At 37.5% G+C, this 12,381-nt stretch overlaps 1 protein-coding gene across 37 annotated transcripts in view; it reads left to right on the top strand.

Moving 5' to 3' along the window:
* TBC1D5 (TBC1 domain family member 5) overlaps positions 1 to 12,381 on the top strand; it is a 598,207-nt gene that overhangs the window by 451,636 nt on the left and 134,190 nt on the right. The window lies entirely within an intron of this gene.

Genomic DNA, 12,381 nt, shown 5'->3' with positions numbered 1-12,381 from the left:
GTGGGAGAATCATTTTAGTCCAGGAGGTCAAGGCTGCAGTGAGCTGTGATTGCGCCACTGTACTCCAGAGTGTGGGTGACAGAGCAAGACCCCGTCTAAACAAAAAAAAGATCTATGAAAAGAGAAAATATCTTCTTTGTTTTGAAGCTTTCACTTGTTTATTGTCTGTTCTTCACACCCCACCCCTAATCCCTATTCCCCAGTGAGAGACAGGATTTTTGTCTGTCTTGGTTTCCCTCCCATATACCAGCATCTAGAATTGGGCCCAGGGCATAGTAAACCTCCAGAAAAATATTTTTTGAGTAAAATAATTGAGGAAATAAGGGCCCAGAGGCAGTAGAAAAGAACTGGGTCTGGAGTCCTGTGGAAGACTGGCTGTGGAACAGGAATGAAAAGCTGGTGCTGATGCAGGAAGAAAGCATTAGGCTGCTTTCACAAGTAATCCAGTTCACAGGTGGAGAAGACAGAAAATGGAGGAATTCCATATCTGATAAAGGAGGAAACAAGGTTATCCACTATGAGTGAGGGAGAGTAGGGTTAGTGGTTTGTGGGAAATGACTTGGAGATGTGATAAAGACAGCTGATGAAGAGCCAAGAAAAGCCATGTGTAGCTGTTGAAGATCCTACAGAGACAAACACTGGGAAGTGGCACCAGACCTCAAAAAAAAAAAAAAAAAGAGGTAGATTGTGATCCAGGCTTCCAAATGAATTAGGCAGGACTAAAGGGAGACAGGAGGGTAGAGGGTGTTGAGTGTATTTTAAAATAGTGGTTTAAGATGTATAAAGAGGGAAGCACAGCCAGGAAAAGATTAGGGAAAATTGAATGTATCAAAGAATTGGGTGAGGTAGAACATGAGAGAGCTAAATGCATACAAAGTTGTGGTCAGACATAAAGCAGTTCTAGATCTGCTTGGTATAGTGGAAGTACGTGAAGGGGAATTTAAGTCGCTTGAAGACCAAGGCATTGTGAGGAAACTGGGGTTTTTCTTTAGTTCTCCATGGACACGTCACCAAGGATCCTAATAGGAAAAGGCGTAGGAAGAAATTTAATGAGCCTGGCACCATAGCATCAAATAAATGAAAAAGAGTGACCAAGAAAACAGCTTTTATTGAACCAGTCAATTATTCAGAGTCAACCATTCAACCAGTGTTTACCAGTATATGGTACATAGATGACAGTGATGCAGGGACATGATAGAGGCATAGAGGCATGGCATGAACTTCAAAGGAAGAAGTTTTATGAAATGATAGAAAGCAATAGTTTGGAAGCAGAATCAAGGAGCAAGGTGGTCCTCCACCTCACATCTGGAGGTTGCAGAGGCAGCAGTGACTCTGGGAGGGTGAGGCTTAGAGGGAAAGACATTGTTCCCTAGAGAAAAGGATTGAGATAGAGGGGAGCAGCAGAAAGAAAAGGGATAGAGAACCAGATTGGACAGAGTTGCATGGGAGGTCAGTACTAATTAGATGAGCTTATATTTTTGGCCATGGTCAAGAACCGAGAGGAAGGTGGACAATTGGCCAGCCCCAGCTTTCCAAATAAATCACTAGTGTCAAGTTTTTATTTCATGCCAGTGGCTTCTGACTCATAATGTCTTGCTGGGGCTTCTAGAGTGGGGATGTTCAGTTACACTTAGTAGTTTAAATCTCATTCATTCAACAAGTCTTAAGTGAACACCACTGTACCAGGCTCTGAGCATTACATATGTTCTTTTGGAGCTACATTTGTAGGATGCTCACAGGATGTTTCATCTGAGGGAAACTAAAAGAGCCTTCCTTCCGTGATGACATTCCTTTCTTGGGGTGTATGTCTCCTAGGGATTCAGTGGATGGGGATCAAAGGGTCTATGATCATCCTGATAGTGTGCAAAATATTGTGTAGGTATGCCTTTCTCTGGGTCAAATGTCTATAGTTTTCATCAGTTTCTCAAAGGAATACATGCTCAAAAAAAATAGATAAGATTCACTGCATCTAGTCCAAAATTCTGATTTTGTAGGCACAGATAATAAGGCCTGTTATGGGCTGAATTGTTTCCCCCCCCAACAAAAGATATATTGAAGTCCTAACTTCTAGTACCTGAGAACGTGACCTAATTTGGGAATAGATTGTTGCAAATGTAATTAGTTAAGATGAGGTCATACTAATCCAATATGACTGGTGTCCTCCTAAGAAGAAATTTGGCAACAGACATGCACAGAGGGAAGACAATGTGAAGGTACACAGGGAGAAGAAAGCCATGTGAAGACAGCCAGAAGCGGAGGCTGGAGTGATATTATCTACAAGGCAAGGAATGACAAGGATTTTCAGCCATTACCAGAAGCTAGGAGAGAAATAGGAAACAAATTTTTCCTCTTCAGAAGAAACATGCTGCTAACACCAGAAGCAGGAGAGGCAAGGAGGATTCTCCCCTACAAGTTTCAGAGGGAACATGGTCCTACCAAAACTTTGATTTTGGACTTCTAGCCTTCAGAATTGTGAAGCAGTAAATTTCTGTTATTTTAAGCCACCCAGTGTTTGTTACTTTGCCGAATTATATGGATTAAAATTGTATACGGAAAGAAACATTGAGCAATAAGGAAATAATGTGAGAGTAATCATAAACCATTACTCCTGTAATAGTTTATGAATGGCCATACCCCCACCACACTATTTTTTAACTGACTTATTTCATATTTCAATCACTCTTGTGATTCCTTGCTTCCCCTGGCTCCACTTACCTAAATCTTACTCCTATTTTCAGGCCTAGGGCAAGGTAGCCTTTTTCCCAAATCTTTTCCTATTATTCTAGCTCTCATTGATTTCACACTTTGCAATCCTATAAGATCATAATCAATACCACTAACTAAGTGCCACATTAGTCATACTCTATTTTACATTTTTCCGTAGTTATTGTGGGTGTTGGTCCTATCCCCTCAACTAGATTGTGAGCTTCCTTGGTACCAGAACCACATTACAATTCTTTCCTATCTCTAAAAGCATCTGAAGCTCTTCATGTGCTCAGTTAATATAGTACTTGGGGTAATGCCAGGCCAAAAGGTACCATGGAGACCTTGGAGGGGTGGATTTGTGTGCTATGATTACTAAGAAGGCAAGTGCTAGCCTCATTCTTAGAACAACTCAAATAAATAATGATTATTTGAAAATATACTTTCAGCATAGCTTCTTCAAAGAAAGCATTGCCTACTTTTAAAACTAAGTAGCTGAAATTTTCACATCTATTTTTTATTAATTTTATTTTGTTTTTGACTAGTATCAAAAAACATGGTCTCTATTTTAAACATAACATACCTTTTGTCTTGTAAATTGCATTAACAGCCAAAAGACTATAAAAAATTGTCTCCATTTTAAACATAACATACCTTTTATTTGTCTTGTAAATGGCATTAATAGCTAAAACACTGTAAATCTATTTATAGATTTTCCTTTTTTTTTTCTGAGACGGAGTTTTACTCTTGTTATGCAGACTGAGTGCAGTGGTGCCATCTTGGCTCACTGCAACTTCCACCTCCCAGGTTCAAATGATTCTCCTGCCTCAGCCTCCCAAGTAGCTGGATTACAGGAGCATGCCACCATGCCCAGCTAATTTTTGTGTGTTTAGTAGAGACGAGCTTTCACCATGTTGGCTAGGCTTGTCTCGAACTCCTGATCTCAGGTGATCTGCCCACCTCAGCCTCCCAAAGTGCTGGGATTACAGGCGTGAGCCACCACACCGGGCCTAGATTTTCTTAAAAAGAAAGTATTTCTCAAATATTTATTGCCTTTTTAAATGTACTTTCTCTTTGAACTCCATAAATGGGAAAGTTTCCTTCTTGGCACTTCTGCTCACTTCCTGCCTTGTTTTTTCAGCCAGCGTAAGCATGTTACAATACCCTACTATACTTTTCCTCTGTTTTTGTTAGGGATTTCTTTAGCCATTTCCTGGCCTGGCATGGCATGGCAGTTGTGGCCTCTTTGTGATTTCAAATATTATTCCTTTTGATTTCATTTTAGATATCTACTTATTCTTCAGCCACTGTCTGCCAGTGTTTCCCTTTGTCCTAACCCAGAATTTCTATTTCTCTATTTTCTAGTTAACAGCATGTTCAATGTCATATTGATGTCAAAATGCATTTATTTCAACTACAAATTGTATTTATTTGTCTTTTCTGGAAAAGCATTGCTTAACAGTGATTACAAATTTTAAATCTCATGGTAATGTCACAAAGTTTTTATCAAAGCACAAATTGATAGTCTTATTTTTGAAGGAGTGTTTAAGCACTTCCTGACTACTAGCTCTCTTCCTTCTGAGACATAAAATGGTGTCAGTTGTTTTTATGATTATATCAGATATTTATATTAATGTACCCTCTTACAAACACCGTTTATACTGCTTTATATCTTAGTTTAATAGTCTCCTCAAGTTTCACTAACAAAGGCTGATATACCATTGTACCACATTGTCTGTTATTTTGGGTTTCTTAATGTTTCCTTTTTTAAAAAAATTGAATTATTGAATTGGATTTTAAGAAAGGTTCTAGGTTCAGCACAAAACTAAGTGGAAAATACAGTTTGCATATACCCACTCCCCCAAATACCCATATTCTCCCCCACTATCACCATCCCACATCAGAATGATACTTTTTTTTTTTTTTTTTGAGATGGAGCCTCACTCTGTCACCCAAGCTGGAGTGCAGTGGCACAATCGCTGGAGTGCAGTGGCACAATCTTGGCTCACCGCAAGCTCCACCTCCCGGGTTCATGCCATTCTCCTGCCTCAGCCTCCTGAATAGCTGGGACTACAGGCACCCGCCACTACGTTCAGCTAATTTTTTGTATTTGTAGTAGAGACGGGGTTTCACCGTGTTAGCCAGGATGGTCTCCATCACCTGACCTTGTGATCCGCCCTCCTCGGCCTCCCAAAGTGCTGGGATTACAGGCGTGAGCCACCATGCCCGGCCAGAATGGCACATTTTTTGCAGTTGATAAACCTGCATTGATACAGCATTATTACTCAAAGTTCATAGTTTTACATTAGGGTTCACTCTTGGGTGTTTGGACCAATGTATCCATCATTATAGTATCATACATACAGCAGTCCCTCCTTATCTGCAGTTTAAGTTTCCACAATTTCAGTTATCTGATACCAACCAAGATTCAAAAATATTAAATGGAAAATTCAAAAAATAAAAAAAACTCCTAAGTTTTAAATTGTATCCCATTCTGAGTAGCATGATGAAATCTGTAGCCACCACACTCTGTTCTGCCCTGGACATGAATCTTCCCTTTGTCCAGCATATCCACATTGCATAAGCTGCCTGCCCATTAGTTACTTAATAGCAATCTTGATTATTAAAGCAACTGTTGTTGGTATCACAGTGCTTGTGTTCAAGTAACCCTTGTTTTACTTAAAGCCCTAAAGCTTAAGAGTAGCAATGCTGGCATATTGTTATAATTGTTCTATTTTATTATTAGATATGTTGCTAATCTTTTACCATAATTTATAAATTGCCTAACTTATAAATTAAACTTTTATCATAGGTATGTATGTATAGGAAAAAGCATAGTACATATAGGGCTGAATACTATTTGAGGTTTCAGGTATCCACTGGGGGTCTTGGAACACATCCTAAAAATCCTCTGTGTTCTGCCTATTCATCCCGTCTCCCTCTAATTCCTGGAAACTACTGATCTTTTTACTGTCACAGTGTCATATAGTCAGATGAATGAAGTCTGTATCCTTTTCAGATTGGCTTTTTTTCTTTAGCAATATGCAGTTAAGTTTCCTCTTGAGTCTTTTCATGGCTTGATGACACATTTATTTTTAATGCTAATATTCCATTTTCTAGATACAATACAGATTGTTTATTAATTCACCTACTGAAGGACATCTTGGTGACTCCCTCATGTACAAGTAAGACCTCCACCCACTTTTCTCCTTCCATACATCCCATTTCTCCTTAGTGCCCCTGCCATAGGAGCCACTCAGTATCTGCCTTTGTTTGCTTCCACATATTGTTGACCGACACCTCACTGACCCTAAAGTCTTCCATTTTAGCAATTATCACAGCCCTTAGTATGTATCATTATTATCAGCCCTACCCTAGGTTGCAATTAATTTTATGTTTCTCCTCCACTAGAATGAGAAAGTTGAGATTTTAAAAATTCTTTTCATGTCTTTAGAACTTAACTCAGCATTTTAAATAAAACAGGTGTTTAATATAAATACTAAATGAGTGAATACAGTCCAACACACAAAAAAGATATTGTCAGCACTTCTTAAATACCTTGTGTACTTCAGCCATTTTTACTGACAATGTATATTTCTGATTAAGGCACTAAAAATCACAAAATACAATGAAATAAAGTGTATGTATGTCTATTTTCAGGTATAACTAATTCCCAACCTATGGTTTTCCTTCATTTCAATTTAAAATTAAGAGAGTCAAATGTATGAATCAGGCTTACTGATTATTTTCTAAATCTTAATCCCCACCAATTTTTTCAGGCTTCATTTCCATGACATTTTACAGATGCGGAGGTAGAACTTGGGCTTTGATTCTGAGTACTTACCTTTAATTACTACAATAGTGTTCACAGTTTGCATTAAAAGACTTTGTTTTGGCCAGGTGTAGTGGCCCATCATGCCTGTAATCCCAGCACTTTGGGAGGCCAAGGCAGCAGGATCACTGGAGCCCAGGAGTTCAAGACCAGCCTGGGCAACATAGTGGGACCCCCATCTCAATTAAAAAAAAAAAAATTAGCCAGGCATGATGACACATGCCTATAGTCCCAGCCACTAGGGAGGCTGAGGTGGGAGGATCACTTAAGCCCAGGAGGTCAAGGCTTCATTGAGTTGTGATCATGCTACTGGACTATAGCCTGGGTTGACAAGAATGAGATGTGTCTCCAAAAAAAGAAATTTTTTTTTTTTTAAGTCTCGCTCTGTCACCCAGGCTGGAGTGCAGTGGTGCAATCTGGGCTCACTGCAACCTCCACTTCCTGGGTTCAAGCGATTCTCCTGCCTCAGCCTCCCGAGTAGCTGGGATTACAGGCGCCCACCACCATGCCCGGCTCGTTTTTTGTATTTTTAGTAGAGACAGGATTTCACCATGTTAGCCAGGATGGTCTCGATCTCCTGACCTCATAATCTGCCCACCTCAGCCTTCCAAAGTGCTGGGATTACAGGCGTGAGCCACTGCGCCTGGCCAAGAAAATTGTTTTTACACTATATCATCTCATTTTATTTCCTCAGTCGATAAGGAGATAGAGAAGGTGGAGAAAACAGAAGCCTGTGCACTTAATTGATATCCTTCAAAGTTCATAGTACAAACGACATTCCTGGAGCTAACATGCCGTCATTCTGACTTTTCTAGTACAGTGATATTTCTCTGCTAACACACTAGCCACTGGCAGTTCTGCATTTATATACTTGCTTACTTACTGCCTTCCAGTTGGCAGCACTATATATTTAAACATAGAAATTACTGAGTAAAGATCTGTTATGTTATTGCTTGATCTCTTATTAAATGAGATTCTGTTTAAAGTGTATTAAGTGGGAAAAGTAACAATTGTTTAAGTCTTTTTCCAAGCCCAAACAGTGAACTATTCTGAATTTGAGATTGCCCTCTTTCCTAAAAATGAAATTAAAAGTCTCATATTATTCTGCACAAAATCTGCTAGAGTAATAAGGACTTACCAAAGAGTATCCAAGTGTTTACATAAGAGTATGTGTTGGTCTTAGGTTTCAAGGATGGTTGTTGTAGTGATTGAGTGGTGCTCAAAGAGGCAGTTGTCACAAAGCCAACTGAGGAAGAAAACCCGGAAGGACAAAATCTTACAAGGGTTTTAAACACTAGACTTAAACCACTTTTTGTGGAGGATATGACTGTGTTTTATTTTTGGCTTTCTCCAAAACTGAAGAGAGTAAAATTTTGTTGTTTCTATTTATGTTTTATACCCCAGCCTCCCCCTGACCACTTGTTTTCTGGTCCATTGGCAATCATATTTTGTTTCTTGCCATTTGTACTTAGGAAAGTCAAAATAGTAAGGGCCTTTAAATAAAGGTGAAGATGCTGCAGGCAGTAATTATGTGTTTTTTTCCTGCATGTAGTAGGCTCTCAACAAATATTTTTTTCAGAGAGCATTACATTTATTGAATGCTTTCTCTATGCCAAGTGTCTGGCAAGGCACTTTCATTACACATTGGCTTTGTTTTCAGTCAAGTACAATTAACTATAAGAAAAACTTTTTTCTTTTTCAAAAGAAAGAAGGTTTTCTTTTTTGTTAGCTCATTTTATTTTATGCTTAATCCATGATTATTTGTTTTTATATGCCATTTTATAGCTTTTTATAAACAAGAATTTATGCCTATTTCTAAATATTTGCTATTCTTGGCCTATGACACTGAGGACTTTTTTCAGTTTATACCGATACCCCTGTCATGCACTTGCTAAGAATGTAGGAAAGTATAAGACACAGTGGTGTGTGAGGCTTTCAGTCTACACAGACCCAGGTTCAGCCCTGTCTTTGCCCTTCAGGATCTCTGCGGTCTTGGCTGTGTTGTTACCTACTCTGCACTACCTCATCTATAATAGAGAGTCAATGATAATGCTTTCCTTAGGGGGAATTAGGAGGACTCATGAGACCTTTATAAAATGTATGACTAGTTTTCAGGCATATTATAGGTACTTGATAAGTGATAGATATTTTGGGGGGGTCGGGCAAGAAATTAAAGAAAGTCTGTATAGAGTTTCTTATTTTGTGGTAGTTTTCAGTCTGTTTTATTAGGTTGAGAAAGAAAGTGTATCTCAATATGAACTTAAATAATTTGAAAAAGCATTGCATATATTTACAAACATTACAATTGTAAGTGTGGTTAGTTTTGAATTATGTGTGAGTTATTGATCCACATTGCTTTAAACTTTCTCAAAACAGTTATTTTTCTGCATATCATTACTGATTTCACTTTTGGTTTGTTTGTACCTGCTGGAGAAACTAAACCATCTCTTCAGACCACTCCAGAATAGTTGTGGGACACATGAAGGTTCAGACAGAGAAGTCAGCTCTGCCTCATGTGGAGGTAATGCTATTCATCAAGGATGAATTGAGCAAGATGGGGAAACGTACCACATAGCAGCTGGCCCACTCTTACAGAAACCCTGTAGATAGAGTAAGCAGGATTGTCTCTATTTTATAAATGGAAGAAATAAAGTTTCAGTGAAGTTGGGCAGCTTGCCTAAATTCACCATATTATAAGTGACTAGGCCAGTGATCTAATCTAGTTCTCATTCCAAATCCATTATCTTTTCTTAGGTACTACTCACCTTTGCTTTTACCTTCCCTAAATCAACTCTTTAGAATGTGGCTTCACTATTTTATTTTTAAAGCATAAACATACTTCATTTCAAATGTAGGTAGATACCAAAACTCAATAATTTTTCTTAATCTTTCACTTCTTACCTCATGTCTCTGCCCTGCTCTGATAGAATAAACACTGGGGAAATAACAGTATTACAGATTAGTTTTTCATGTTCAATAAAAGTTTACTGTGAAGTTCAAAACTAAATTCTTATTGTGTCAGATCCTTACTACTTTGTTTTTAAATCAGCTTGTGTAATTCTTTTCTACCTACTTTAAACTGGCTGTAGTTATTCAAAAGGAGATTTAATACTTAGCATATCTAATTGCAAATTAAGGGTATTTCTAAAAGTGTGGATTTTCATTAGCAAATTAGAGATACTATTATCCGAAAGCAGTGAACTTAACTTATTTGCTGTTACATTCCTAGTGCAGGTGCCTAGCAATAGTCTCTGGATATCTGGCATTTAGTAGATGCTCAGGAAATATTCATTGCATGCAGTGATTGGACGGATAGATAGAAAGATGAAAGAATGTTAGCTTCCTTATTTGCTTTGCAAGTAGAGTATTAATACATTATTTGGCTTCCCTTATATATTGTATAGCTTCTGATAGCTTCAAAAGTTTTAACAAGTTATAATAACAGGGTTATTGCTCTGGTCTCTATCTATCTATATGTTTATATCTAAATCAGTCTGTTCTACAGGAGTTCAAGACCAGTCTGGCAACATAGCAAGAGCTTGTCTCTTCAAAAAACTTAAAAATTAGCCAGGCATGGCAGTATGCTTCTCTAGTCCGTAATAGCTACTCCAGAGGCTGGGGCAGGAGGATTGCATGAGCCCAGGAGTTTCAGACTGCAGTGAGCTGTGATCATGCCACTGCACTCTAGCCTGGGTGACAGAGCAAGACCCTGTCTCTTAAAAACACATAGTAAATAAATAAATAAATGATTAGTCAATCAGTCAAGCTTTTCTGGAGACTAGGTTATGCTGATCTTCTAGTATACTTAAAACTGCTTCACTAGAGTAGTAGGAATACTTTACAATATGCATCCATTATGTCTCTTGATTTTCAAAACAATGGCCTTTCAAAACAAGTGTCTTGTAATATAGACTCTGCAGCTAGACTTTTGGGTTTCCAATCTTGCCCCTCTAGGGAATCACTGGTAACTTGTGCAAGTGACTTAACTTCTCCAAGTATCAATTATTGCATCTGTAAAACAAAGATAATAATTGAACCTTTGTAAGAATGTCATAGAAATTAATTGAGATAATGTAGGTAAAGTTCTTAGCATGTGGCCTGGCTACAGAAAGCTTTAATAATTCACTGTTATCTTAATCGTATTAGTAGTAATAGCTGCTTGATATTACACATCTGCCCTTCTGGGCTGTAATTTTCTCCAGAGTAAGGACTCAGTTTTGTTTATCTCTGCGTGCTCCCCTAGCATAGGGCCTGTCGTGAATGAGGTACTCAGCGAATAATTACTGGATTGAATGAAGCAGTCAAATAAATTTTTTCAATCAAAAAGTTGTTTTCCAAATGACTAAACTTAAGCTCACAGAGGTTACCTGAACTGGTTTTAAACAGCTGCTATAAATCAGTCTCATAGATTATATCATTTAATCTTTAGGCAACTTGGTGAAAGGTTCAAATAAAGCCCCAGGATTCAAACCTACATCTGTGAGTCATGAGATCAAAAACTTTTCCACAAAATTTTCCTGCCTCTTTACAAAATATATAAGAATTCTTTCTTGGTGAATTACTAATATATAATTACTTTTTGAGTTATAAGGTGAATTGATTAAGTCTTAATTACTTGCTAGATCTCAAAGAAATCTGTACATAAAACCATTATACTGTTCTCAGTATCTTAGGTTTTTGAATTTTTAGAGAAAAAAAGGACAGCAGGTAACTGAAGGTAAATATGAAAAAATGAACAAATAAGAGTCTGAACAGATACAGAAAGGGTAGGATAAGTGAGTGCTTTACAAATGAAAGCAGATGTATGAAATTACAAGCTGTCATAGCAGCAATGGAAATGAAGATGATAAAGTGGTTCCTTACATAGATTATAATTATTCATTTTGCCCAGTCCTGTCTCCTTTCCCCATAGTGCTCATAGGAGGGGGAGAAGTAGGAAGTTATAGCAAGAAATGGTATTCCAACAGCAGAAGAAAAAATAATCTAAAAGTCAAAGATATTTCTAATTATAAATGTTTAGTTTTTGATTTGTGTTGTTTCTATTGAATCACAGTTGTTTTCTTATGGACCATTTTTCAAGTAACTGATTAGTGAAAAAGCTTCAGTTACAACCACAGAAGTTAAAACTGTAAAGTTTCTTCACAGTCAGTGCTGTGGAGGCAGTCAGTGTGGTTCACAAAGCAAGCATTGTTAATGGGCCCGACTGACAGCAGTGGCAGATAAGATTGTCAAGATGTAAAGTAGTTTACATAGACCTGCCTGAAAAGATGTGTTTAATAATTACACCCATAATTAGGTTGATTTGAAAAAAAAATTAAATGACAGGCTACAGAACACATTTAGACTTAACCTCTGACAATTTTGACACTTTTCCTCCAAGAAATGCTGCTTAGGTATTCTCTCCCTAAATCTCTTGTTACTTTAGAAAAACAAATAATTGGAAGAAATTCTACTTTTTTAAATTTTGAATTATGTAATATTTACCTATACAAAAGAAAGTGTAACAAGTTATAATGCATAATAATCAAGGTAAATATTATTTCATGAAAATCTTAAACTGGTTCTTTTCCATTCATGTAGCTTTTATTACTAATTTCTAAGTAGGAAAACAGGAGACGTTTAAACGTAGCCATATAAATGGCAATAAATATGCATGGTTCTGAGAATTTATGTTGCAGATGTACACATATCTGTATATGAAGTTCTTCTTTCCAATACCCCCTGAGGATAAGTGCTAATACTTGAGATCGCAGTTAACAATACAATGTGTTCCTTCAAAGGCAGTTTGGTAAAGATCCCTTCTTCCTACTTCCTTTTATCAAATCAGTTGAGTTATTGGTTTCCTT

The sequence above is a fragment of the Symphalangus syndactylus genome, chromosome 10, assembly GCF_028878055.3.
Source record: "Symphalangus syndactylus isolate Jambi chromosome 10, NHGRI_mSymSyn1-v2.1_pri, whole genome shotgun sequence".
Lineage (NCBI taxonomy): Eukaryota > Metazoa > Chordata > Mammalia > Primates > Hylobatidae > Symphalangus > Symphalangus syndactylus.
The sequence above is the reverse complement of the archived record's forward strand: the minus strand, read 5'-3'. Positions and strand labels throughout refer to the sequence as shown.